Source organism: Ascaphus truei, chromosome 2 (assembly GCF_040206685.1).
Source record: "Ascaphus truei isolate aAscTru1 chromosome 2, aAscTru1.hap1, whole genome shotgun sequence".
Lineage (NCBI taxonomy): Eukaryota > Metazoa > Chordata > Amphibia > Anura > Ascaphidae > Ascaphus > Ascaphus truei.
This window is the reverse complement of record NC_134484.1, coordinates 482,855,999-482,883,643: the sequence shown is the minus strand read 5'-3', so window position 1 is coordinate 482,883,643 and position 27,645 is coordinate 482,855,999. Positions and strand designations below refer to the sequence as shown.

The following is a 27,645-nucleotide window of genomic DNA, read 5'->3' as shown; positions in this document are numbered from 1 at the left end:
GAAACTTACACTATCTGGTCCTGAAAGCCTTACACAATGAACATGGCCATCTGGGCATAGACAAGACTTTTGGGTTGGTGCGAGATCGGTTCTTCTGGCCCTGGATGCGTGAATCAGTGGAGCGTCACTGTCGTCGGTACTCCCGATGCATCCAACGTAAGACCCTCCCTACCAGAGCCGCCGCCATGGCTCATCTGAAAACCTCGGGTCCCATGGACTTGGTGTGTATGGACTTTCTGTGTATTGAACCGGATACCAGAGTCATCGGTAACGTGTTGGTCTTCACGGATCATTATAGTCGCTACGATCAGGCCTTCCCCACCAAGGACCAGAAAGCCATCCCAGGGACTAGAAAGCCATCACCAAGCCACAGGACTAGAAAGCCATCAGCATGGGCCAGAAAGCCATCACAGTATTATGTGTACACAGTACTAAAGCTAAAGTACTATGGGAGCGATACTTTATCCATTACGAACTGCCAAACCGTCTGCATTCGGACCAAGGTCGGGACTTCGAAAGTAATCTCATTAAGGAGCTGCTCAAACTACTAAATATTACTAAGTCTCAAACCACCCCATACCACCCATTGGGTGAGAGGCCTTACTGGAGAGATTCAACAGGACCCTCCTGGACATGCTCGGCACGTCAAAAGGATCTCAGAAGAGCGAATGGAGTAAGCATGTAGAATCTTTGGTGCATGCCTAAAATTGCACCCGCCATGAGTCCACAGGTTCACTCCTTATTTCTTGATGTTCGGGCGAGAAGCGAGACTTCCGGTGGATATACGTCTGAGTGTATCTACCGATGGGATACACAACATGATGCACTTCAGATACGTCCAACGGCTACAAGACAGTCTGCAAAACGCTTACCAGTTAGCCGAGAAAGCTTCTGCTCGTTTGAACGCTGATAATAAAAAACGTTATGGTCATAAGGTCCGTCATCGGGAGATTCGTCCTGGTTATGCCGTTCTATTCCGCAATCTAGCAGTCTCCGGCAAATACAAACTGGCTGACCGCTGGCGTGACGGAGTCTATGAAGTCGAATCACAGATGCCAGGTCTCCCAGTATATTGTATAAGAGACAGTGAGGGCCGTGAAAAAAGCTGGCACCCCACGAGTAGGTGGACGGCACGTCGGATCAGGCGGATCCCATTCTGTTATACTGCGGTACCCGGGTGCAGGAGCCCCGGGCAGGGACCTATAGTAGTGCACTAACACTCCATGGGATAGCGCTATCTCCAACACTTTGGGTGTGCCTGGACGTAAGGGACATCAGGGAAATTGGTGCCCAGAATCCAGGTGCTTTGGGGACACCTATGTTGATATGTGCGGTGGTGAACTTCTATACGTACAGTTATATGCATATTACTGTGTGGTACAGAGTACCAAGGTTATTAGTTATAGTAAAACGGTTGCTAGCATATATATTGTGTGTGCGCATTATTATTATTATTGTTCCTGTAAGAGGACCATCCCACCCTGTTGGGAACCCTTACAGGTGGGGGCGCTGTATCCGAAGAATCAGGTAACCCCAGGCTCCCAGCGGCGGAGGTTCAGGCCTTCTGTGAGCCTATCAGGTAACGCACCACACCCGGTAACACAGGTGTATTTCCACACATGGTTCCTATCTGCGATTGGTGGGGGGCAAACTGTGTTACATAAATAAGAGCCAAGACTACGCCCAACATTCACTAAGTTTTTTAAAGAACCTCTACACTTAGATTATCTTTGTGTTTCTGTTTCCCCTTCATGCTCCTCCTGGATTCTGAGAATCTCACCAGCACCAGGTGCAGCTCCCACCAGGGGGCGCTCACCGCACCTTGCTTGGGAGCCCACCAGGGGTCACTGTGGCATATGAGCTCAGGAGGAGCTGGATAGAGGCGCTCTGGCCCCCCTCTTCCCTCTCTATGGTCCCTGTGCTGCAGCCGGATGTGCTGGTGTGTGAGGTTTGATTCCGGCAGGAAACACTGATCCTGAGCACAGACTGTCCCACATCCTGAGGGGAGAATCCAGGTCACTCCCACAGGGAAGGACTGAGAGATCACAGGGGCTCCCCCCACCCTCCATAGGAAGTACACACACAGTGAGGGGGGGGATAAAGTGCACATCTCAGGCACTGAGGGGGGGACACACTGAGGAATAGGCTCTGCAGCCTCTAAGTCCCCTTTCCTGTGTCCCCCTCACATAGCCCACCCCCTGCTGCACAGAGATCTTCAGCCTGTGTTATTGGGTAAGTGCTTTCCTCCTCCTCCCTTCCCCTCCCTTGTGTGACCTGTGCACATTATCCCAGTGCTGCTCTGAGCTTCCTTACACACAGGAGCCTGAGAGGCTGAGCCTCTGATAGTGAGGGGGGAGCCTCTGGCACTGGGGGGTTACTCCTCCTGTATCACAGGGACTGGGAGATAATGGGGGTTATTTTACATTGGGAATTAACATTAGGAATCAGTGAGGATAAGATTGGGAAAGTTATTAAATAGAGTTAGAAAGTAATTAGATTGAGGGAGTATTGGTGGGAGTTTAACTCCTTCATTACCACAGGGGCCAGCATCCTGTGTGTGTTATGGGCTATAGCTTCTCTGTGTGAGGCTGACCCGTTTGCCCGGGGACAGTCCTGGTCTGACAGTATGTTCTGATGTCCCAAATATCTGCTGCATTCTCTCATGTCCTAGTTTTAAATAATGTGGGTGGGGGAGGGGAGCAGGTCTGTGTAGAGGAGAGAGAGGGGGGAGGGGAGGTCTGTGCAGAGCTGGAGATGTAGAAGTGAGGCACAGAGCCCTCTTCCCTCCCCCAATCTGTAGTGCAGAACTACAGCTGAGAGAGAAATTGGTGACCCCAGGCATAGAGGTGGGTGCTGTGTCTGGGTCTCTGTATGCGCCGCCATATATGTAGCCCTCTTACCCCCACCCTAAGTGAGATTGAGGTGGATAGGTGTATCTGACTACTTATCAGTGTGGTGCTGTACCTGTTTGGCAACCAGGAGAGCTGAGCTTCCGCCACGGGGAACCTGGGGTGAATTACTCTTACTACTACTATATGGTGCAGTGCGTCCATCTGCGATGGCTCCCAGCAGAGCGGGAGTTGTTCCTCGCAGGACACATACAAATGAACACATACACTGGATGTGAAATAGCAACGGTCTTTACTATATGCAGAATGTAACTTAACACATACATCAGCAATACACAAGAAGATATATGTACCACCCTCTGCCACTAGCTGGCAGCTATAACCTTGCCCCTAACTGGGCTTTAACCTCCTTAGCCCTAACTGGGCTATACCTTTACACCCCCTTCCCAACCCTGTGTCCAAAGAGTCCAAGCCCACCCAAGTGTGTGAACAGGCCTGTCACATGTGAGGAGCAAGTTAAAGTTGGTGCACGTGTGGAAGGTTGTAAATACCTGCCCAGGTGTCTCTACACCTGGGTGTCTTCGCAAAGGATCTACCTGCGCCGCTTGGTCCAGCGCTGATCTGTACCTCTGCGTGGGATGGGGTCCCACTGGATGTCCCACCGTAAGGACAGTCTCTGGATCAGCAACACAGCTTACAGGAACATGCAGCAAACCCTTTCACTGGGTCCCTGCACTAAAGAACTGCAGCAGGGCCTCTCTCTCTTCCTGCACTAAGGAACTGCACAGGTACTGTCACTAGGTCCCTGTGCTGAAGGGGCACAGGGTCCTTACCTAAAGGGCCTGTCCCTATGAACACCCACCCTCTCTAGTGGGGGTCAGGGCCTCAACTCTAGCCTGGGGATTTCTGTCCTAGGGCAGAAGCTCGCAGCTCTCTGCCCCCCCTTCTTTCCCTCTCTGTGTCCTCAGCCTCACTGAACAATCACTGTCTGCACACAACATTGTATCTTCTTTGCAGCATGAGAATCTGTCAGCCTTAGTGGCTGTCTGACTGCATGTGACAGGGATCATAGGGCATTCCCCAGAGGCTGCTGGGAAAAGTAGTCCACTCAGGACCTCTTTCCTATGGGAACCGCGTGTGCGATCTCCCCTTCGCCTGTGAGAAGCTGTAATGGTCGCCGCTACGCTTAACTGCGCCTGCGCAACCTCCCAGAGCTCCTGCACACTTGTAATGGCCACCGCTACCCTTGCCAACCTCTGCGCATTGCGGGAACCTCGCGCCACAACCAAGATGGCGGCGCCCACCGGGAGAAGTCGACGCCCCCTTCCCCCACTGCCACGGGGTAAGGCAGGGGGCAAAGGAAGATCAGGGGAACCGGGGGTGACCCCCTTACATATAGAAATCCAAGCATGTGGTAGCCTTGCGTCTGTAGCATACAAGGGGTTAACCCCTCATTTTCTATATGTTGCAAATATACAAAGATCACAGAAAGCAGTGTACACACCTGCATTTATTAATACACACACACACACAGTACAGACACACACACAAACACACACACACACACACACACACACACAGTACACACCTGCACTTATTAATACAGACACACAACAAGCAGTGTACATACACAGCTATAAACCGTACATGCATGTAAACTGGCCCATGTACGTACATACATAAACAAACATCTATAAATAGGCAAACATACACCCACTAATATGTGCAGTACATGTGATTTGCTATAGAGGTGTGCACGTAAAAGAAAGTGTGTATGTGACAGTGAAGGGGTTACCCAGGCTTATAATATAGGTCAAGCCCACTTGGTTAACCCTGATCCGTGTGTTAGGGTCTTAGTGTCAGCTCTGGGACCCAGATGTCGAGAATGTATTACTGCAACTGTATACTAATTTTGGCGACATTAAAGAATTATGTGACTTGCCTTCCTGGGATGCTGTGATCGGGAGATTTCTAGGCTGTAAGTTTCAGGGTGGGTTTGGTGGAGAAAGTCTTTTCAGAATATGTCTATGTAGTGGGGTTCCGGGTTATGGGATACCCCAAGAGTTGTATCCGGAGATTGAGTGATATCCTCGGATACAGCTAAGCGCATTACTCCGCCAACCTCGTACCCTGAAAACGCTCTTACGACACCGCCAGAGTTCCTGCTGCAGCATCTTCCAGACAAGGTGAAGGGGTTAAAATATATCTGCAGGTATACACAGAGTCCTTAGTATAGCAAGGTGCTCCCCAGTATAGCAGAGGAACCCACATCCATGCCCAGGTATCCTGAGCCTAGAGTAGGGGTTCAGGAAGGTGCTCACGCTAAGGTTATGAAGCTGAGCAGATTTGCAGTGTTTTTTTTTATTTCACACTTTTTTTTTTAATTGGAAATATATAATCAAGGATACAGAGTTGTCATGAGCACATGACTGAAAAGGGTACATGGAAATGTCCAATAAATATTTTAACATTCTGATGCAGTTACCAATATTAGAACACTTACCTGAGAAATTCCTGGGAGATTCTGGGTCAGTCTCACAGTAAATGCCTCAACATTTCTGTAAAATTCTTAATGGCTCATCGGATTAACACAGCAGATGGTCCCTGCAGTCCCATTCAGTTTGCAGGGACTCCCTGCTGTGTTAATCCTATGGGCCATTAAGAATCTCACAGAAATGTTAAGGCAATGTTGCAGCAACGTTGAGGCACTTACTGTGTGACTGCCCCAGAATCTACCCAGGCAGAGTTCTAATACTCGTTACTGCATCTGTATAGGATAAAAGGGGGGACGGACAGGCGGGAGGGGGAGTTGGATGGGGGGGGGGGAGGGAGGGAGAGGGAGGCCCTTACGACTTGGACCTAGGTCAGCCCTGGGTGTTCGGACTCCAGCCACGGGTCAATGTTCCAAATTGACAAACGGGGTTCAGTTGATAAGTAGTTTATTTCAATACATAGTATAGTATGATCATACTCATTCAAAAGTCTACAAGACTCTCTCTGCCAGGGAGTGTCCAGGCAGCAACCTTTATACACTTTTGGTTCCTTTGTCTAAAACTGTTACTAGGCAGATTACACTAACCACATCTTAATTCTTAAACCAATCATCTTACAGCTCATTAAAACTGGCCTCAAACAGCTATGAATAGGTTCCAGGTACCAACTCTCGCTAGCAATGTGGGCGTTACTTTAGGCACAGTCGTAAATCAACTTAGAAGCGAAATCTCTGATTTACACCAGACACATTCTTACTCACAAAATGGAAACTGAACATCACTTTCAATCCTTCTACAGAGACCCCCCCCCCCCAGTCCATTTCAGAAATCTATCAACAGTATCTTCAAATACTAATAGCCGTGTTGGCTCAGGATCCTGAAATATTAGTGCGTAAATAGAAGATACTAATACCACACTAGATAACAGTCCTTGTAAAGGATCTGTAAGGGAGTGAACACGTACAGGAAATTCTCATACACAAGATAACATAGGCTGTAAATCACTGGGACAAGTACCCTAATAAACCAAAGTATAGAAAAATAGGATGGTTGGATTTACAGTAGCCGGTGTGTAATTGTGGTGTCACGTATGTAATATATTTGATATAGCAAAATTCAGCCAGCAAATGTCAAAAAGGATCAGAGCTCAACTGAGTCCTCTCTGTGTAACTGTAGGCAATGGTGAATCTACACCATTACTATGGCTGACTTGACCTCAGGTTACCTATAGGGGATCTGCAGCAGTATTGTATTGTATGTCTTTATTTATATAGCGCCATTAATGTACATAGCGCTTCACAGTAGTAATACATGTGGTAATCAAATAAATAACAGATAATATAAATAACAGATCATGGGAATAAGTGCTTTAGACATAAAAGTAACATTTCGGAAGAGGAGTACCTGCCCCGAGGAGCTTACAGTCTAATTGGTAGGTAGGTAGAACGTACAGAGACAGTAGGAGGGAGTTCTGGTAAGTGCGTCTGCAGGGGGCCAAGCTTTATGTATCGTGTTCAGAATATCCACAGTGCTATTCATATGCTTCTTTAAGCAAGTGTGTCTTAAGGTGGGTCTTAAAGGTGGATAGAGAGGGTGCTAGTCGGGTACTGAGGGGAAGGGCATTCCAGAGGTGTGGGGCAGTCAGTGAAAAAGGTTTAAGGTGGGAGAGGGCTTTAGATACAAAGGGGGTAGAAAGAAGACATCCTTGAGAAGAACGCAAGAGTCTGGATGGTGCATAACGAGAAATTAGGGATGAGATGTAAGGAGGGGCAGAAGAATGTAAAGCTTTAAAAGTGAGGAGAAGAATGGAGTGTGAGATGCGGGATTTGATCGGAAGCCAGGAGAGGGATTTTATGAGGGGAGATGCTGAGACAGATCTAGGAAAGAGTAGAGTGATTCTGGCAGCAGCATTTAGGAGAGATTGTAGGGGAGACAGGTGAGAGGCAGGAAGGCCGGACAGCTGGAGGTTACAGTAATCAAGACGGGAGAGAATCAGAGTTTTAGCAGTTGAGCAACAGAGGAAAGGGCGTATCTTTGTTATATTGCCGAGGAAAAAGCGACAAGTTTTAGAAATGTTTTGAATGTGAGGGGCGAATGTGAGAGAGGAGTCGAATGTGACCCCTAGGCAGCGTGCTTGGGCTACTGGGTGAATGATTGTAGTTCCAACAGTAATGTGGAAGGAGGTAGTAGGGCCAGGTTTGGGAGGAAGTATGAGGAGCTCTGTTTTAGAATATCACCTTTTTGATTTTTTAAATTCTTGCAATGCAAGTTTTCTTTTTTTTTCTTTTTTTACCGAATTTAGGCCTTTTACGTTAAGGGAGATAATCTTTATAGAAGACATTTTGTGGGGTGTTTGTTTGTGAAGCTAAAGGCCTCACAGCCCCTTGGTTTCCCATGAAAGGGGACTAGAACTGGATTGTGTAGGAGCCGCAGCGGGATTTCGGGGCCCACGGCTAGCCTTCGTAAGGTTGGGGCCCTCCGATGGGACGGAGGGGGAGGGGAGGGAGAAACAGTAGGAGGAGGAGGAGGGAGTTGTGGGCCTAACAGTGCCCTGAGAGAGGATCCTTAATCACCAAGGTGAAGAAGGAAAGGGTGTTGGAAACCCCTGGAGAGCTTCCTGAGCCGTAGAGCATGGCTGGAAGCCAGAGACGAGGACCGAGTGACCTCCGAAAATTCAACGGAGAGAATCATTAGGAGAGTATTTCCAGGTGGGGTAGGGGTACAAATACAAATATACAGATAGCAGAGATATTTGTTTTTAGTGGTGAGTGCAGTTACCTTTAACCTGGTTTGGGAAGGGGGGAGGGAAGAAGGGGGTGGGGAGAAGGGGGCGGGGGGTACATAGTGTGAAGCATATGGAGCATTTGCAGTAGAGGCCTCAGCCTTTTGCTTCTGTAAAAATCCGTTAACAAAACAGCATTTGCAATGTATAACAATCCTCTGTACATCAGCTATTAGGGAAGGTTCTCATAAATAGTGTGTAAATTAGATACCAGGAGGGGGGTTTCAGAACCTGCTGCTAAGTCTTGATGTAGGGGGGGAGGGAGGGGGTACACGATGAGAACATCATATAACCTGCATTTGGGAGCAATTCATATGCATATTGGCACGGTGGTAAGGGGAGAGACGGGGAAAAAGGGAGGTGGAGGGGAAAGGGGGAGGGCCCAGGTATAGGGATCTGTGCTTCAGGACTTGCTCGCCCGGCGGATTGGAGGCTTTGTAGCCTGCCAAGAGGGAACGCTGCCTTCTTCTTTTCCCTCAGACACCCTCATCGGATCGGAGATTAGAGGGGGAGGTTATGGCCTCCTCTGATTTGCTAGGCGTTGGGATGCTCGTGGGATCTCTGAGGCTTCAGATCTTTCTGGGTCTCTGGAGGGCATCTCTCGGTCCCGCGGAGAAGTGGTTAATCCCAGCGACTTAAAAAACTGGGGATTCTTCTGGCATAGAAATGGAGTGGTATCGGCCATCTTTAAGGACAACAAGCTTAAAGCAGAAACCCCATCTGTACTTGATGCCTCTCTCCCTAAGGATCGCTGTGAGGTGCCTCATCTCCCTGCATCTGTCGATGGTGACTTTGGCGAGGTCACCAAAGATTTGGATTGGGTTATCCATCTGGAGGTCATTTAACCCTCTACTGGCAGACATAATTCTTTCTTTGGCAGAGTAGGTGTGCAGTTTAACTATTACGTCTCTGCGGCGGTTTGGGTCTGCCAACCTGGGGGCCAGTGCGCGGTGTGCCCTGTCCATCTGAAGGTCGTGGTCTGACAGCTCAGTGTCAGGAAGGTTCTGCGGAGGTAGTCCTGGAGGGCGTCAGGAGAAACAGACTCAGGAATATTTCTTATGCGCAGGTTCTGTCTGCGCTCTCTGTTCTTCTGATCCTTGAGCTCGTTCACGGCGTGGCCTAGTCTGACCACCTCATCTTCTGCGCTGGACTGGGTCAGGAGTACTTCCTCCATTTTGGTCTCTAGTTCATCTGTGCGGGTAGTAAGGCCATTTATGTCAGCTCTCAGACCTTCCAGGGCGGCAGTTATATCCTGCTGGAATCCCTTCCGCATTTTTTGGAAGAGGGATTCGAAAAATTCTTTCCCCAGCCCTGCGCAGGTAGTTCTAAGTCGGGGAAGCTCTGATAACCCCTTGTGGGCTCTTCGGCGCCATCTTGATTTTCCGGCTCCAGCTCCCGCGGGGGTAAAGTAGCGGGAGACCCCATGATTTTGCGCAATTTTGGGCTTACTTGCCATAGCCTCCGCGATTCCTGCCAATTCGGGGGGGTTCGGGCACGGATGGTGCTCGTGCTGGGGCTTTTCTTAGAAGGGTAGACGGGAGCTCCTCTCCTAAGCTGGCATGCCCGTCTACGTCACCGGAAGTCTCCCAGATTTGCAGGGTTTTAAAAGGTTAAAGTATTTTTCGAAAGTGTGCCAAGAATGGGGCTAGTGAATGTAGGGAATATTTACACTCGCTCCATTCCTGACATCAGAATAAGAACTGAACTTTTAGCACGCAGAAGAGAGGACACCACATCTTTTATTAAACGGGAATAATTTAATACGTATATATATTGCTGACCTGTATATGAGCTGAGGGCTTTCTAAGTCATGGATTCCGGAAGGCACAGATGGTTACCAGGCTTGGCGCCGCTGTGTCTGTCCAAGAGCCATACGTGAAAAGGCTCAGATATATATATATATATATCTCTATATCTCTATCTCTCTATCTCTCTATCTCCTCGCGCTGAAAAATAAAAACTCCACCTACCTGATTGGCGCGCGCTCCCAGGCTTTGTGGGCGTGTGGCCAGGCTCTATATGAGCCCTGCCCCCAACGAGTGGCCATTCTTTCTGGCCGGAGATCTATTGGAGAGTAAGTACACTCCAGTCTCTGCATGCTGCGGCCCCTCTGCTCCTTCCCTGCCTCCTGCAAGCCCCCTTACTCCCCCGCGCGGGGGCAGGAGATGGTAGTGGGGTGTCCCCCTTCTGTCCCTGTCCCCGCTTACCCCGTCTTCCTGCTGATCCCCGCGCGGGGCAGAAGATGGTAGGGGGGTGTCCCCCCCTTCTGTCCCTGTCCCCGCTTACCCCATCTTCCTGCTGATCCCTGCGCGGGGTAGGAGATGGTAGGGGGGTGTCCCCCTTCTGTCCCTGTCCCCGCTTACCCCGTCTTCCTGCTGATCCCCGCGCACGGCAGGAGATGGCAGGGGGGTGTCCCCCCTTCTGTCCCTGTCCCCGCTTACCCCGTCTTCCTGCTGATCCCCGCGCGGGGCAGGAGATGGTAGTGGGGTGTCCCCCCCTTCTGTCCCTGTCCCCGCTTATCCCCGACTTCCTGCCGATCCCCGCGCGGGGTTGGATATGGTCACGGGGGGGGGGGGGCGGTCGAGCAGGACAGTGGTGGTGGTCGCATGGCCTTTCCTCTTCTTCCCCCTGTCGTGTGTGTGCCTGTGTGTATGCATGGGTGTGTGTGTGTGTGCATGGGAGAGTGTGCCCAGCTATCTTCATGACGGCGCAGCATAAGGTGGGGTGTGGGGGGGGGGCGTCTGCCCGTCTGCCCGCTCGACCACAAGCTTCATGCCGGCGAGGGAGCAGGGCAGTGGCGGGCCACGGCGGGGCTGACTGTCCCCTGGGGCGCCCGCTGGGGGACACATCGCAACGTGCCTGCCACCTCCCCAAACTACGACCGCGTGAGGTATGGGGGGGGTGTCGGCCTGACCCCCCCTCCCACGAGCGGGCGGGAGATGGGTGCGGGTGGGTGGGGGAGGAGCGTGGTGGTGCTGGTCGCGGGCCTTTCCTCCCCCCCCTGTGTGTCTGTGTGTGTCTGTGTGTCTGTGTGTATGGGAGAATGTGTGACACACCAGAGGTTCCCCCCCAATCAGTCACCCCCCACCCCCAGTCAGTGTCAGTCACCCCCCACCCCCAGTCAGTGTCAGTCACCCCCCACCCCCAGTCAGTGTCAGTCACCCCCCACCCCCCAGTCAGTGTCAGTCACACCCCCACCCCCAGTCAGTGTCAGTCACCCCCCCACCCCCAGTCAGTGTCAGTCACTCCCCCACCCCCAGTCAGTGTCAGTCACCCCTGCCCCAGTCAGTGTCAGTCACTCACCCACCCACCCACCCCAGTCACCCCTGCCCCCCCCCAGCCAGCCCACTCACCCAGCCAGCCACTCACCCAGCCAGCCACTCACCCAGCCAGCCACTCACCCAGCCAGCCACTCACCCAGACAGCCAATCACCCAGCCAGCCACTCACCCAGCCAGCCACTCACCCAGCCAGCCACTCACCCAGCCAGCCACTCACTCTCTGTGTATCACCCACCCTCTATGTCTGTCTCCCCCACTCTCTCTCTCTCCCCCACACTCTCTCTCTCCCCCCACACACTCACTTCTCTCCCACCCACACTCTCTCTCTTCCCCCCCACGCTCTCTCCTCTCTCCCCCCACACTCTCATCTCTCTCCCCACACTCTCTCTCTCCCCACACACTCTCTCTCTCACTCTCTCCCCTCTCCCCACACTCTCTCTCTCCCCCCCCACACTCTCTCTCTACCCCCAACACACTTTCTCTCTCCCCCCCCACACACTTCTCTCTCCCCCCCACACTCTCTCCCCCACACTCTCTCTCCCCCACACTCTCTCTCTCCCCCACACTCTCTCTCTCCCCCCCACTCTCTCTCTCTCTCCCCCCACACTCTCTCTCTCTCCCCCCACACACTTCTCTCTCCCCCACACTCTCTCTCTCCCCACACTTCACTCTCTCTCTCTCCCCCACACTCTCTCTCCCCCCACACTCTCTCTCTCCCCCCACTCTCTCTCTCTCCCCCCCACACACTCTCTCTCTCCCCCCACACTCTCTCTCTCTCCCCCCACACTCTCTCTCTCTCTCCCCCCCACACTCTCTCTCCCCACACTCTCTCTCTCCCCCACACACTCTCTCTCTCCCCCTACACTCTCTCTCCCCCACACTCTCTCCTCTCCTCCCCCACACTCTCTCTCTCTCTCTCCCCCACACTCTCCTCTCTCTCCCCCACACTCTCTCTCTCTCCCCTACACTCTTTCTCTCCCTCCCCCACACTCTCTCTCTCTGTCACTCACACGCTGGATCTGGATATCTTATTTACCCTATTTATCTTAACTACTGCCCTATACTACACCGAAATCTTAACTGCCCTATACTGCTTTCTTCCAGATCTGACTCAAGCTTCACACGGAAGACATCGGAACCCCCACCTAACCCAGAAGGCAGGTAGGGAACACCTCCCCTCCAATGTATAACATTGCGGGAATGCGGGTACCTGGACATTGAGGGACTGCGGATCAGGTAAGATCCCAGGTGGGTTTGCTGCTTTAGATATTGTGAAGCGGGGGCATCCAGACACTGGTTAAGGGGTTCAAAAAACTAGTCATTCACACCTGGCTTTTAATTCTAGATCCGACATTTACACACACACACACACACGTAACAAGGACTAATTGTAGTATAATGTAATACAATAAATACATTTGTCAAAAACGAATGTTGTTCTGACTAGGAATTTATTAAATGTATTTTATTTATATATTTTATTTTAAAGCGGGGTTGGGGGCGGGACTAGGGCGGGGTTGGGGGCGGGACTAGGTGGCGAGTAGATTTTTTGGTTGGGCGAGTAGATTTTTGGGTGATTTGTCGAAGACTGTATATATATATTGTGACAAACGCCCCTTTTTTGTAGTGCTGACGTCTGTCTGGGTTCTTCCCGACACAGTCTTCTAGGGTTAATTATACAACAAACAGGATCATGCAAAGTATTATGCTGCTTAACTCAGGCTTCTGCCTGCTTTATTTTCATCCAAGAAAGGTACTGCAGCTTTAACATGTGTAGGTTAGAGGTACTCAGATACTTTCATTCAGCAGTTCACACATTTCAGTGTTACAATATTTCCCACACTGTTATTTCAAGAAATAAAACCAAAATCATATAAGCAAATCCTATCCCTTTCAGGGATCTAACTACACATCAGAATCAGTCTCTCTAACAGCTGCTGGCCAACTAAACTGGTTCCCCAGCTTAAAACAATGCTCTCTCATTTAGGGACACAAGATACAGCACAGTCTTTTAGCAACAGCAGTAACCATTTGTTTTGTCTTATCTGTTCGTGGTGTCCAGGCAAATCCTCTGGTACTGTCATACGTGGAGAGGCCGTCAACCTCGATACTGGATGCAGGAGAGTAGCGACACCCCCAGCCCCCAGGCTCCAAGGAGAGAGAGAGAGAGAAATGCAAAACCTCTCTGCTCTAAATACCTGTGCATGTGATTAGAAGAGCAGGTGAGGGAGAACTAAAGCCATTGTAATCTGTGGTCTGGATTTTCCATCCAGCTGCCTGAGTTAATGGGAAGCTGTGGAACGGATCATTTGTAACTATTCCTGCACTTTCTGCTCTAAAAGGGGGCAGAAAGCTGCCTAACATCTTTGGACTATGTCACAATATATATGTGTAAAAAAACAAAGATTGTGGCGCCAAAATGATATTCTATTGCTATGTGTTATAAACTGTAGTGCTAGTATATTATGAACAAAAAATGTATAAGATTCCTAAATGTGTTTAAAAATCAAAATGTACATGTGTGATACAACTATTAAATACTAAGCTAAATAAACAGATATACTTAATACAACACCATGGAATAATACATCAATGTGAGTGAAAAATAAAAAATATAAAAAGTGTGCAAAAAGTGCTAAAAAAGTGAAAAAATGAAAAAAATGTGATGAAAAATAAGTGTAAAGTTATAATATAAAATCCAACCAGTCCTTCAATAATCAGTCCATAATAGGAGGTATAGGATATGTGCAAAGGGATCTTCTGCTGCTCTCACAAGGGATAAACCACCTCCACGGATATCTACAAACAGAAAAAGAGAGAGAGCGCACGCCCCATAGCATAATACTGCGTGATTTATTATAAAAATGGGGAAGGGATGGAAGGGGGGGGGGGGGGGGGAATCGCACTCACAGGATAAAAAGTTTTAAAATGCAGTTTGTGAATAAATTCACCACCATCCGGTACTGCTGGGCAAAGTCACTTCCCGATAGCTGGTCCAGATCACCGCCAACCGGATAAGGACGCCGTTGTATGCTGTTCGAATTCAGCTCTCCACTCCGAATGGCCGCTGTTATCTTCCCGCGCTTGGTATGGCCTCATGCGCGTGCGCAGCGTCTTCGTGACGTAATCGCGCTTCTCAGTGTCCCAGTGTCCCTGACGCGTTTCGTCACCAATCGGCGACTTTCTCAAAGGGCTGATGATTCATGGGTAAACGTCCTGCCCCTTTATACAGCCAGTCCAGTGATTCATGATTGATCGCAGGGGGATGTTTAACCCTTAATTTGCTTTTAGATTGCTGCTCAATTGAATGGATACTGCAGATAACTGACAGCACAAGGGGCAAATATGGAACCATTTTCTATGGAGATAATCACTTACTATGGGAGGATCTAAATTACTTAATGCATATAAAAAAACACAATAAATTACATAATTAAAACTACATTACACTCTAAAAAATGAATAAAATAAGAACGAATGTAATTCATATGTTGGGATAAATTAACTGACAGACCGAATACATCTAACTCTAATAAAAATACCCATATTGGTTAAACAATTACTACATATAAGAAAAATGGAATAACAATATATTCCTATTATGAAACATATAGATTAAAGTTAAGCATTGAATTATACTAATAAACATATAACAAAAGTGTTAATAGTTGACAATGTGTTATTCCATCAAGGAACAGGAAGTCTAAGGGATGTGAAAAGCGGGGTTGGGGGCGGGACTAGGGCGGGGTTGGGGGCGGGACTAGGGCGGGGTTGGGGGCGGGACTAGGTGGCGAGTAGATTTTTTGGTTGGGCGAGTAGATTTTTGGGTGATTTGTAGAAGACTGTATATATATATGTGTATATATATGTATATATATATATACAGCTAAACCCCGTTATAACGCGCCTCGTTATACCGCGATTCGGTTATAACGCGGTTTTCCCGTGGCTCCCGTTTTTAAAAAAAAAAAAAATTAAAAAAAAAAAATTTTTTTTTCATTTTTTTTTTTTGCACACTGCTCATTGCTCACACTGCCACACTGCACACACACTGCACACTGCACACACACTGCTCATTGCTCACACTGATACACTGCACACACACTGCACACTGCACACACACTGCACACTGCACACACACTGCTCATTGCTCACACTGCACACACTGACACACTGCACACACTGCACACTGCACACACACTGCTCATTGGACACACTGCACACACACTGCACACTGCACACACACTGCTCATTGGACACACTGCACACACACTGCACACTGCACACACACTGCTCATTGCTCACACTGCACACTGCACACACACTGCTCATTGCTCACACTGCACACACTGACACACTGCACACACACTGCACACTGCACACACACTGCTCATTGGACACACTGCACACACACTGCACACTGCACACACACTGCTCATTGCTCACACTGCACACACTGACACACTGCACACACACTGCACACTGCACACACACTGCTCATTGGACACACTGCACACACACTGCACACTGCACACACACTGCTCATTGGACACACTGCACACACACTGCACACTGCACACACACTGCACACTGCACACACACTGCTCATTGCTCACACTGATACACTGCACACACACTGCACACTGCACACACACTGCACACTGCACACACACTGCTCATTGCTCACACTGCACACACTGACACACTGCACACACTGCACACTGCACACACACTGCTCATTGGACACACTGCACACACACTGCACACTGCACACACACTGCTCATTGGACACACTGCACACACACTGCACACTGCACACACACTGCTCATTGCTCACACTGCACACTGCACACACACTGCTCATTGCTCACACTGCACACACTGACACACTGCACACACACTGCACACTGCACACACACTGCTCATTGGACACACTGCACACACACTGCACACTGCACACACACTGCTCATTGCTCACACTGCACACACTGACACACTGCACACACACTGCACACTGCACACACACTGCTCATTGGACACACTGCACACACACTGCACACTGCACACACACTGCTCATTGGACACACTGCACACACACTGCACACTGCACACACACTGCTCATTGCTCACACTGCACACACTGACACACTGCACACACACTGCACACTGCACACACACTGCTCATTGCTCACACTGCACACACTGACACACTGCACACACACTGCACACTACACACACACTGCTCATTGGACACACTGCACACACACTGCACACTGCACACACACTGCTCATTGGACACACTGCACACACACTGCACACTGCACACACACTGCTCATTGCTCACACTGCACACACTGACACACTGCACACACACTGTACACTGCACACACACTCCTCATTGCTCACACTGCACACACACTCACACACACTTACAGACACTCACACACACTCACACACACTCACGCACACTCACACACACTCCCACGCACACTTACGCACACTTACGCACACTCACAGACACTCACACACACTTACACACACTTACACACACTTAGACACTCACAGACACTCACACACACTTACACACACTTACACACACTCACAGACACTCACACACACTCACACACACTTACACACACTTACACACACTTACACACACTTAGACACTCACAGACACTCACACACACTTACACACACACTCAGACACTTACACACACTCACACCCACATACACACACCCATATACACACACACACTTTCTCTCCCATATATACATACACACACACACTCTCTCACTCTACACAGACGGGGGGTGGGGTCGGAGCACAGGAAAGGCCGTGACCAGCACCACCACCCGCTCCCCCCCCTCCTCCCGCGCAGGCAGCGGGAGCGCCAGGGACAGCGGTGGGGAGAAGAAACCCCCCGCTACCACCTCCATGCAGGCAGCGGGATCTGAGGTAAGCGGCGACCTGAGGGACATCCCCGCTCTCATCTCCTGCCCCGCGGCCTGTCACACGGTGACAGGGGGAAGCGGGGACAGGAGGGACATCCCCGCTCCCATCTCCTGCCCCGCGGCCTGTCCCACGGTGACAGGGGGAAGCGGGGACAGGAGGGACATCCCCGCTCCCATCTCCTGCCCCGCGGCCTGTCCCGCGGTGACAGGGGGAAGCGGGGAGCGGAGGGACATGTCCGCTCCCATCTCCTGTCCCGCGGGATGAATATGCGCTAAAGCGCGGCGGCCATTTTTTTTTCTCGCGACCCCGTTAGTAACGCGGTGGTCTCGGGGTGGACCCCGAGACCCGCGTTATAACGGGGTTTAGCTGTATATATATATATGGGTAACAGTTCTATATTCAATTTATCTTCCAAACAATTATCCATTTATGATAAATCTCTATTGGAGAGGGGTCTGTCATTTGCTCCCAATACAGGGACAATGCCTTTCAACTGTTTGTAGACCTTAATAGTTTCATCAGGAAAATCACTTTGAAAAGACATTATAATATACAAGAAACTAACATTAGAGTCAATAAGGAGGCTGATATAATCAATACACAAGACAATGTATATTTAGAAGCCCTCTCTTCACTTTTAGGGGAATCAGGAGGAGTCCTGAATACATCTCAGGATTGCACTGACATCCTGAATTTGTCTACACATTCCACTCAGAATGAGTTTGATTTGAAGGAAGATTTAAAAATTGTACATTCACCCTTCAGACCTAAATCAGTTTTTTTCCCCTATCAGTCTAAGGGTGGATTTATTGAAGCCTTTTATAGTCTGGTACTGCAGGATTTTGAGGCATTATGCTGTAAAAAACCTACAATTAATAAGAATCTTGGACAGGGCGAACTGGACGCATTAAATAATTTCAAAGAAAATCCCTTAATAGTGATCAGGCAGGCTGACAAGGGGGGGGGGGGTGTGGTCATCCAGGACACTTCTGCGTATCTTCAGGAAGCACGCAGACTCCTGGGTGACCCGGCCTCCTATATAACCCTTGAGTCTGACCCGGTAATGGGCTATCAGAATGATCTTAAAGAGCTTCTCATAGCACTCACACAAGGTATCATTTCCAAAACGGAGTTTAAATTTTTGTTTAACCCTTATCCACGTACACCTATTTTTTATCATTTGCCGAAGGTGCACAAGTCCTTGGTCAATCCCCCTGGCAGGCCCATTGTGTCCGGGGTGGAGTCGATGACGTCGAGCCTATCCCAATATGTAGATTACCATCTTCAACCCTTTGTAGCAAAGCTCAGGTCACATATTAGGGATACGCTCCACGTCATCGATTCCACCTCGAATATTAAATGGAAATCCACCTATTTGTGGGCCACATGTGATGTGGCCTCATTGTTTACTTGCATTGACCATGCTAGGGGCATTGAAGCACTGAAATATTGGCTTGACAAGGACTTGTGCATCCCTAAGAAACACAAAGAATTATTTTGGATTGTGTTAAATTCATTTTAAACCACAATTATTTTTTGTTTGAGGAGATTTTTTATCTGCAGATCTGTGGAACGGCCATGGGCACGAGGTTTGCTCCCAGCAAATCTCTTCATGGGTTTTTGGGAGGAGAGATTTGTGTGGCAAAATGAACATCTTGGAGCAGGCCTCGTGTACTATGGCCATTTCATAGATGATATTATTTTGATCTGGGACAGAGAGGAGGCTGAATTATTTGAGATCCTTAAATCATTGGATGACAATCCCTTGGGATTGAAATTTACATTCAATATAGATGCAGCCTCCATAGTCTTTCTGGATTTATTACTCACGTCTGATGAAGACCTCAACATCATGACATCCACTCATTTTAAAGAAGTCTCTGTAAACAACTACGTACATGCGTCCAGCAACCACCACAAGCAGTGGTTACATAATATTCCTCTCGTGCAGTTTCACCGGATTAGGAGAAACTGCTCCAGAGACATTGACTTTGTCCAGCAGTCGGAACAGCTCAGCCTTAAATTTATACATAAGGGCTATGACAATAAATTAGTCTCTGAATCTTTCAAGAAAGTGAGTTCCTTAGATAGGTCAAAAATGATTCAGGCATCTAGGAACCGACAGGAAGGATCTCGTCTGGGATACAACTCACCAGTGATTGCTGGGAGTACTGGTAATTCTAGTTTAAGATTTATAACAACCTACAACCAGTCCTTTAGAGCCATCCAGAAGATTGTTAGCAATCACTGGGGAGTTCTCAGATGTGATCCTTATTTGAAGGGCATTCTTCCGGACCGGGCCTCGATTGTCTACAGAAAGGCCAGAAGTATGAAGAGCATTATAGCTCCAACCAAATTGAGATCAGGGAATGTTTCCAAAAAATCAGCGTTAAATGGTCTAAATGGGAACCACAGATGTGGATGAGGTAGATGTATTACCTGTAGACATTTGAGGACCCGATCCGAATTTAGTTCTCCCAATAGAGATATTATCTATCAGGTTAGGAATTTTATAAATTGTCAAAGTTCATTTGTGGTGTACTGCATCCAGTGTGGTTGCGGGCTACGTTTTATTGGACGCACCACAAGACCTCTCTGCACCCGTTTCCTGGAGCACAGGAGGAGTGTCATAAAGGGAAAGATTGTTAATAGTATTTCCCGACACTATAAAGCCATACATAATCAGGACCCTAAATGTATGACGGTAATGGGCCTGGAACATATTTCACCCTGTGCTCTGGGAGGCGATCGTTTCAAGATCTTGTGCAGACAGGAGACCTATTGGATCCACCAGTTGGGGACCCTCAACCCTGGAGGACTCAATGAGTGTCTGGATGCTAGTACACTAGTCTGATCTCCTACTCTCTTGGACTCTCGTCGCTCTAATCGAGGGAGAACATTTTTGTCTGCCAATTCCCATAATCCTCTTTTTCCTTCACTCCCACATTAGCAAGCAGTTTATCCCCATCCCTTAATCCCTGTTCCCTTTCCCTTCCTCCCCATCCCTTTTTACCCCCCCTTCCCTATCCCCCTCTTCCCTCCTCCCCTAGCCCTATCCTGTCCCCTCCCATCCTTGGTCCATCCCCTCATCCCAACACAATTATTGACAGTATTGTTTTCATTTATTCATTCATATTTTCATTTATTATTTAATATATACATTTTTATTCAATTATTTTATTTTTAATCTTGAATTAGAATTATAGTTTCATTTGAATATTTATTCCCAACATTTTTCATACCTTTTTGTAAATTATTCTTCATTTAGTTTCAGCCCTTGTTACTTTTTCTCTCTCCTCTCCCTGTTCACTAGATTTCCATCTTGAGTTTATCTGTAACAAAAAGGTTGGTCAAATCACTCAATATACTCACGTATTGATTGATAAACTATACACTGGTCCTTAATATCCTTACATTATTATCTCTGTGAAAATATATTTACATGATTCATCATGTTTTATTTTTATCTCTATATCTGCATGAGAGAAATATATACCCTACTTTATAATAGTTCAATAATTTGATACACATTAGTAAATATACATTTGTATATTCATCTATATACAAGTATCTGGGTAGTATATAAGCCCATTTGAGTCATAAGGTTGCTCTTAGCTTATGTTCTATATACACATATATATAATTTTTCCAGTAAAAAGTACTTGCAATATCTATTTACTTTTACTTGTTTAGTAGTGTAGATCTATTGAATTTTCGGTTGCTCATTATGCATGTGTACATAATTTTGTCTATATGTGCATGGTGTTCTGATGAGAAATTAATAGTTCTTACTATCTTTTATTTAAAATATGATTATTAGATCTCAATGTACTGCCACCCCTGTGTGTTTTTTTATGTGTGTGATTTTATTTTAAATAATTTTGTATATATTTCATTATTTAATGTTTATTATACAACAAGGGATAATAATTTTCTTAACTTTATTTCATTTTTAACTTTGCTTTTTCGTTTTATCCATTGGTTCAGATCATCCATTTGAATAATTTTTAATGATTTTATACAATATCAGCAATGAATTTGAGTATCTATTGTGTTATATATATGTGTATAATGTTTTTGTAGATCTTTCCCACAGTATGTGTCAATATATATATATTTTTTCTATGATCTGCCATCTATTAAGTCAGTCGTTTAATCATGTGTTTAATGAGGGTGCAGCACATCTAGTTACGCCCTACTTCACCAGCTTACCATGGGTTAAACAATTACCCTATTGTGGGTTGCTAAGCGATGGACTGGCTATAAATGTGCAGGACTTCATTCCGTTTACTATCAGCCCTTTGAGAAAGTCGCCCAGCGGTGACGAAACGCGTCATGGACTCTGATAGCGCGATTACGTCACTACGACGCTGCGCACGTGCACGAGGCCACATCCAGCGTGGGATCCATATGGAGGCCATTCGGAGTGGAGAGCTGAGTTCTCGGACGGCAATCTGACGGCAAACGGCACCCCAGGAATCCGGTGAGCGGTGACTTCTACTGGCAGTCCTGAAGGAGCCCACATAGACGCAATCCCGCAGCACAGAACCGGATGGTGGTGATATAATCACAAATTGCCTTTTAACCATTTTTATCCTGTGAGTTTGATTCTTTCCCCCCCCCCTTCCCTTTCCTTTTTTCATAATAAATACACAGTGTTATGCTATGGGGCGTGCGCTCTCTCTCTTTTTCTGTTTGTAGATATTCCTGGATGTGGTTTATCCCATGTGAGAGCAGCCGGAGACCCCCTTGTCAGCATCATTTACCTCCATTCATGGACTAACATTTAAAGGACTGGTTGGACTTTATTTATTTTTCTTTTTTGCACTTTTGCACCCCTTTTTTTCACTTGTTGTTTGTGTTTCACTATACAGTTTATTGATATATATATGTATTTTCAATTGTATTTTCAATTCCAATATTATCACATTTATTGTATTTCTTGCACTATAAACACATAATTAATTTTATTCACTATAGTCAACCAATAGGTATAACACTTGCAGTCCTACTCTGGCGCTACAATTTTTGTTCTTTCATATATATATATATATATATATATATTTATTTATTTATTTATTTATTTATTTCTTGAAAGGGTTACTACTTTGGTAGGAATCACTTTACTCAACCTAGGGAGATTTGCACAGCACTGGTTTAGCAGTCTCCGAAACACAGACAAATACGAGCTCGGGAAGAGAGGAGTCAGACAACAGGGCTGCTTCCACACTTCAAAGTTTATTCAGTTGTGCCCCGACATTTATACAAAAAACTAAGGGCATGTTAATACATAACATATCATGTTTAACAATGCGAAATAACAAGTTTCTGTAGAGGTTATGTATCTGTGTCTTTGGACAAAGCATTAGTAAATCACTACATCTTGCTTATGTTTGGCCAGCAGTTTCTACTTCTACATTACAAAGAGAAATACCGGGAATGTTTCTCAAGAGCTTGCAGCTGTATTGTTTGGGACATTTTACTGCTCTTGTGCTATTGTATAAAAGACAAACTGAGAACAACAGAAGTAAATAAAGATTACAATTAGCATAGTGAGTTAGTTCTCTCAGTACTGGAACAGCCTGTATAAGAAATATAAAGCTAGCAGATTATATTCACCCTTTCAATCCCTGAGATTTGTAGAGCTGACATATAATTTTAACCCCTTCAATACCCTCCTTTTGTTCTAAAAGAACAATCATTTGACCAAACCCATTTATTCTTCTGCTCACCACTCAAGAGAGGAAAAACTCCAAGCCAATTTCCAAAGCCAAAGGTCCAATCAAACCCTTGGGGATCTTGCCTTAATCGGGCCTGCACTTCTGCTAAATGTTCCATATCATGATGGATACTTTTAGATTGGTCTTCAATAAAAGTGCAACATTGTCTTCCGACTAACTTACACACTCCACCTTGGGTTGCCAAAAGATAATCTAATGCCATACGATTTTGCAATACTGTTGCTCTAATTTGCTGCTGTTCGCTACTGAGCCTTAAAATAGCGTCTTTAGTGTCGTTAAAAGCGGCATCTATATTGACTACTAAAAGATCTAATTTTGCATATATGTCATATACTCCCAGGAAAGGTATTAGACCTCCTGCAATTCTCTTGGCTGAGTTAGTTTTAATGGTTAACGCCCTCCGATTTCGTATTCTTCCCTCAGGTAGGGTGGACATTATTTGGAAAGCGGGCAAAATAAAACCTAAATCGCATGGTTCTGTGTGGTCACATGGGATCAATTTTGTTGCCCATGTGCCACAGAGCCAAAAATACCCATAAGGAAGGTGTATTTTGGGGGGGCATACTTTATTTGTCCTCTCCTCTGGACTCCTGTAGAAAGGAAAATAGCAGTCGTCATATATATTTGCTGGGTCTAAACTTTGTACAGGTGGTTCCATTTCCAAAACACCTGCATGCTGTTTCGCGGATCCTATCTCTTGCAATCCATGCAAACAGATTGGAACACTGATGGCCAAACCATTCATATACAGAAGAATGGTATGAACATGTATGAGTTATATTATTCCTGGTTACATATTGATTACAAAAATCAGTACAATCGTCTAGTTTTATTTCTACGGAGTCCCGGAGTATGTATATTTCACCTCTTTTCTGAACTGATTGATTGTACCTTAACATAACAGGTGAGTGTTGACATGCTTGGTGTAACACTGTTAGATCTCTACAGATCAGGTCCTTCTAGGGCAAGCAAAACCTTTTCTCACGGGAGCTACTGAAACGCAACAGATATGGGATGCTTTCAAATAGTATGACATATACGAGCTCGGAGCTGTGAAAATTCAAGGAGGCTGGTTGTTGAATTGTCACAACTAAATTTTAATGGTTCACAAGCAAGCTTATATACACAAGGCAGGGACAAAAATACAGTTGTCATCTGTTACAAATATGGGTACACATCTAAATTTACATGTATCCTTCACATAATGCCTTTTCTGTAGAGCTTAAAACATTTAACTGCTGAGCAAGAGACATATACAATGGTGACTTATAAGGCAACCCTATCCTCTGGTCTTGTTTTAACAATATTTTGACAGGCATTGAACAGTTGGTCTGAATCTATTTACAATAGCCTCCCATGAAAATAGCAAGGCCAGCGTATTCTTTTTAACCTTATCAATTCCAGAACTTGGCAGAAGACAGGTTTAACCTTACAAACACCTTCCCTTGGAAATTATGATAACATATAGCTCCTTCCTGTACTTTCTGACTAAGGTGTAACTTGGCTGGCTCTTTCTTATCTGGAGTAGAATGGTTTGCTGTAAAATTCCATGACAGTTTATCAGAAGTGAGCATCCTAAGCTCTTGATAACTAATTGGGATGGGCACATAAGGGTAACCAAAATTTAGACTTTGGGGTCCGTGTCCACAAATCCAACATGACTCATTTGGTCTAACCTCTTTATGCACTGCCATTGCTGTTTTGATATATATTATCTTGTTCCCATGAGGTTGTATGTAACTCCCTTTTTGTGTCGCTCAGAATATTCTGTACAATTGAACATACAACTGGTGGGTGTAACATTTATATATGTGTATGTCTCCGTGTGTTGCATATAACAGGCAGTTAGTCCCGCAATTAGTCCCCAGATTATAGCTATTATAATAACCACATGGTAAATATTAGGAGCTTGCCGACGGGTCCAAGATGGGAGGACCACAGGAACCAATTGGTGCGGTCTTCACACAGCTTGTGTGTATCCATGTTGGGCTGTCTTCTGTCAAGATTGCAGTATGGGTGACGGCGATGATGGTGGTTGGTTTGCCGAAGGGAGGATCCAGTGTCTTGTTTTTGAACAGTTGCTTGACCAGGACCGTGTCACCTGGTTTGAAAGGGTGTGTTGGCGTACCTGTGGGACAAGGAAGAGACATAGATACATCACCATAGATGCCATTCAACTTGTCAACAAGGTGTATTACATATTCCTGTATTATACAATTCAGGTCGCCCTTTGTTTTTGGTACCCCATGAGTCTTTGTCCATAGGGTAGGGAATGGCCTACCCATTAGTATTTAAAATGGGGAGAGCCCAGTGGTCTTATTAGGGGTCATCCGTATTTCCGCTAATACAGCGGGCAGGTGATCTGGCCAATTATGGAAAGTCCCTCCGGTACCTTTCCTAATCTTATCTTTTATTGTGCGGTTAGTCCTTTCCACTTGGCCTGAGGATTGATGATGATATGGGATGTGGAATTTCCAATCAATGCAGAGCATGTTACAGATATGCTGGGTAAGTTTTGCCGTAAAAGGGGTTCCCTGATCGCTATTGATAGTTAAAGGGCATCCGAAACAAGGGATAATTTCTTTGCACAAAATCTTGTCTACCGTCTTGGCATCTTCCTTAGATGTAGGAAATGCCTCTACCCATTTAGAAAATTGATCCACAATAACCAGTAAGTACTGCAAACTTCCCTTAGATTTTACACACATGCCCAAGGCTATCTGTAACTGTTGCATAGGGCCCTCAGGGGGTGGCAAATGTTCGTGTATTCCGTGAATGGTGCCTGTGGGGTTGTTCCTTGTGCACGTGAGACATCGCGATAATTGTGTTTCCACCAATACAAGTAAATCTTTTATAGCAAAACGAGATTGAATATTTTTACATGTCTGCTTTTTACCAATATGACCAAAACCGTGAAAATGGCTGATGAAAATGAGGGCCGCCATGCGCGGTATCCCCACCTTACCCTCCTTGTCTGACCATAGAGAATGTTCATCGATGATCAGACCCTCCTTTTTCCAGAAAGTGACATCATCCTCAGAGGCCAAAGCCTGTAAGGAGGAGATTTCGGACTCAGGAATCGGGGCGGTCATAACCAGCGAGACTTGCAAAAAGTGAGACGTGTCATACTGGGGGTGAAAATGATCTAACAATGCGGCCTTCTTAGCAACTGAGTCAGCCAAATCATTGCCTCTGGCCACATTGGTATCTTCAATGCTATGCCCCTTACACTTGACAATCGCCAGTGTGGTAGGGAGTAACATGGCGTCCAGAAGGTCAGAGACCAACTGGGCGTGTGAGATACCTTTACCACAGGCAGTGGTGAAGCCGCGGTTTTTCCATATGACACCGAAATCATGGGCCACGCCAAACGCATACCGAGAGTCGGTGTATATGGTAACATCTCTACCCTTAAAAAGTTTACACTCCTGTGTAAGGGCTACCAATTCAGCAGCCTGTGCAGAGACAAAAGGGAGAGCATTAGCCATCAGGACAACATCTGGTAACTGAATAATTGAGAATCCTGTTAAATATACACCATCCATGGGTTTGGAACACGACCCATCGACAAAAACAACTTCACCATACTCTAGGGGAACAGAGAATAAATCTGCCCGAGGGGAGGTCTCTATGCTAATAGTCGTCAAACAATCATGAGTCCGTCCATCTATAGTCAGATCAGTAGGGTCAGTCTGTGACAAAAGTTTGTGCAGAAGGATGGCGGGACCTGAGTGAGAAGGATAATACTTGACAGACAGATTGGAGGTAGTAGTTAAAATTGTTTCATAACCAGATCTGCGCTGTGCAGTCATGTGTTGTGTAGTGAGGTTGTTGAGGACTTGTATGACCTGATGTGATGTGTGTGGGATAACACAATAGATTGTGCAGCTTCGACCATCATGGCACATGCAGCTACTGTTCTTAAACATGCCGACATTCACTGGACCACTAGGGGTAAAACTTTTGAATAAAATGCCACCGGTCTATAACCGCAGCCGTGTTCCTGAGCAAGGACACCCGCCACTGTCGAACCACCTTCAGTACAATAAAGGTGGAACGGTTGCTGGTAGTTGGGCAATCCCAGTGCAGGAGCAGAGTAAAGAGCAGTCTTGAGAGCATAGAATGCACCATGCATAGCTGATGTCCAGAGAATGATATCTGGAGAGTCTTTGAACGTAGCTTGTCTCAGAATGTGGTCAAAATATGAGCAATCACTGTCGGCAATATGTAACAACTCCTAGAAAAGACATTAGAGCAGTCTTTGTCTTTGGCTTGGGCAGAGCCACAATAGTCTGAACGCGGTCAGAAGCTAGAGTTCTTTGTCCATGGGAGAGGCTGAATCCCAGGTACCGCACTTCTGGGAGGCAGAACTGGAGTTTCTTGAGGGACACCTTATGGCCTGTTGCATACAACCGGTAGAACAAGCTCAGTGAGTCCTGAAGACATGAATCTTTGTCTTTGCTGCATAGCAGAAGGTCATCTGCATACTGCAATAGCACAGAGTTACAGGGCGGTGACTAGTGCTCTAGGATTTTACGGACAACAGTT

The 27,645-nt window shown here is 46.7% G+C and overlaps 1 long non-coding RNA gene across 1 annotated transcript; it reads left to right on the top strand.

The window, feature by feature from the left end:
* Positions 1 to 1,972: 1,972 nt before the first annotated feature.
* LOC142488037 (uncharacterized) lies at positions 1,973 to 14,147 on the top strand. Its single transcript, XR_012799387.1, has 3 exons — positions 1,973 to 2,232; positions 12,508 to 12,639; positions 13,466 to 14,147. It is a non-coding gene; the product is annotated as an uncharacterized LOC142488037 (long non-coding RNA).
* The last annotated feature ends 13,498 nt before the right edge of the window (positions 14,148 to 27,645 follow it).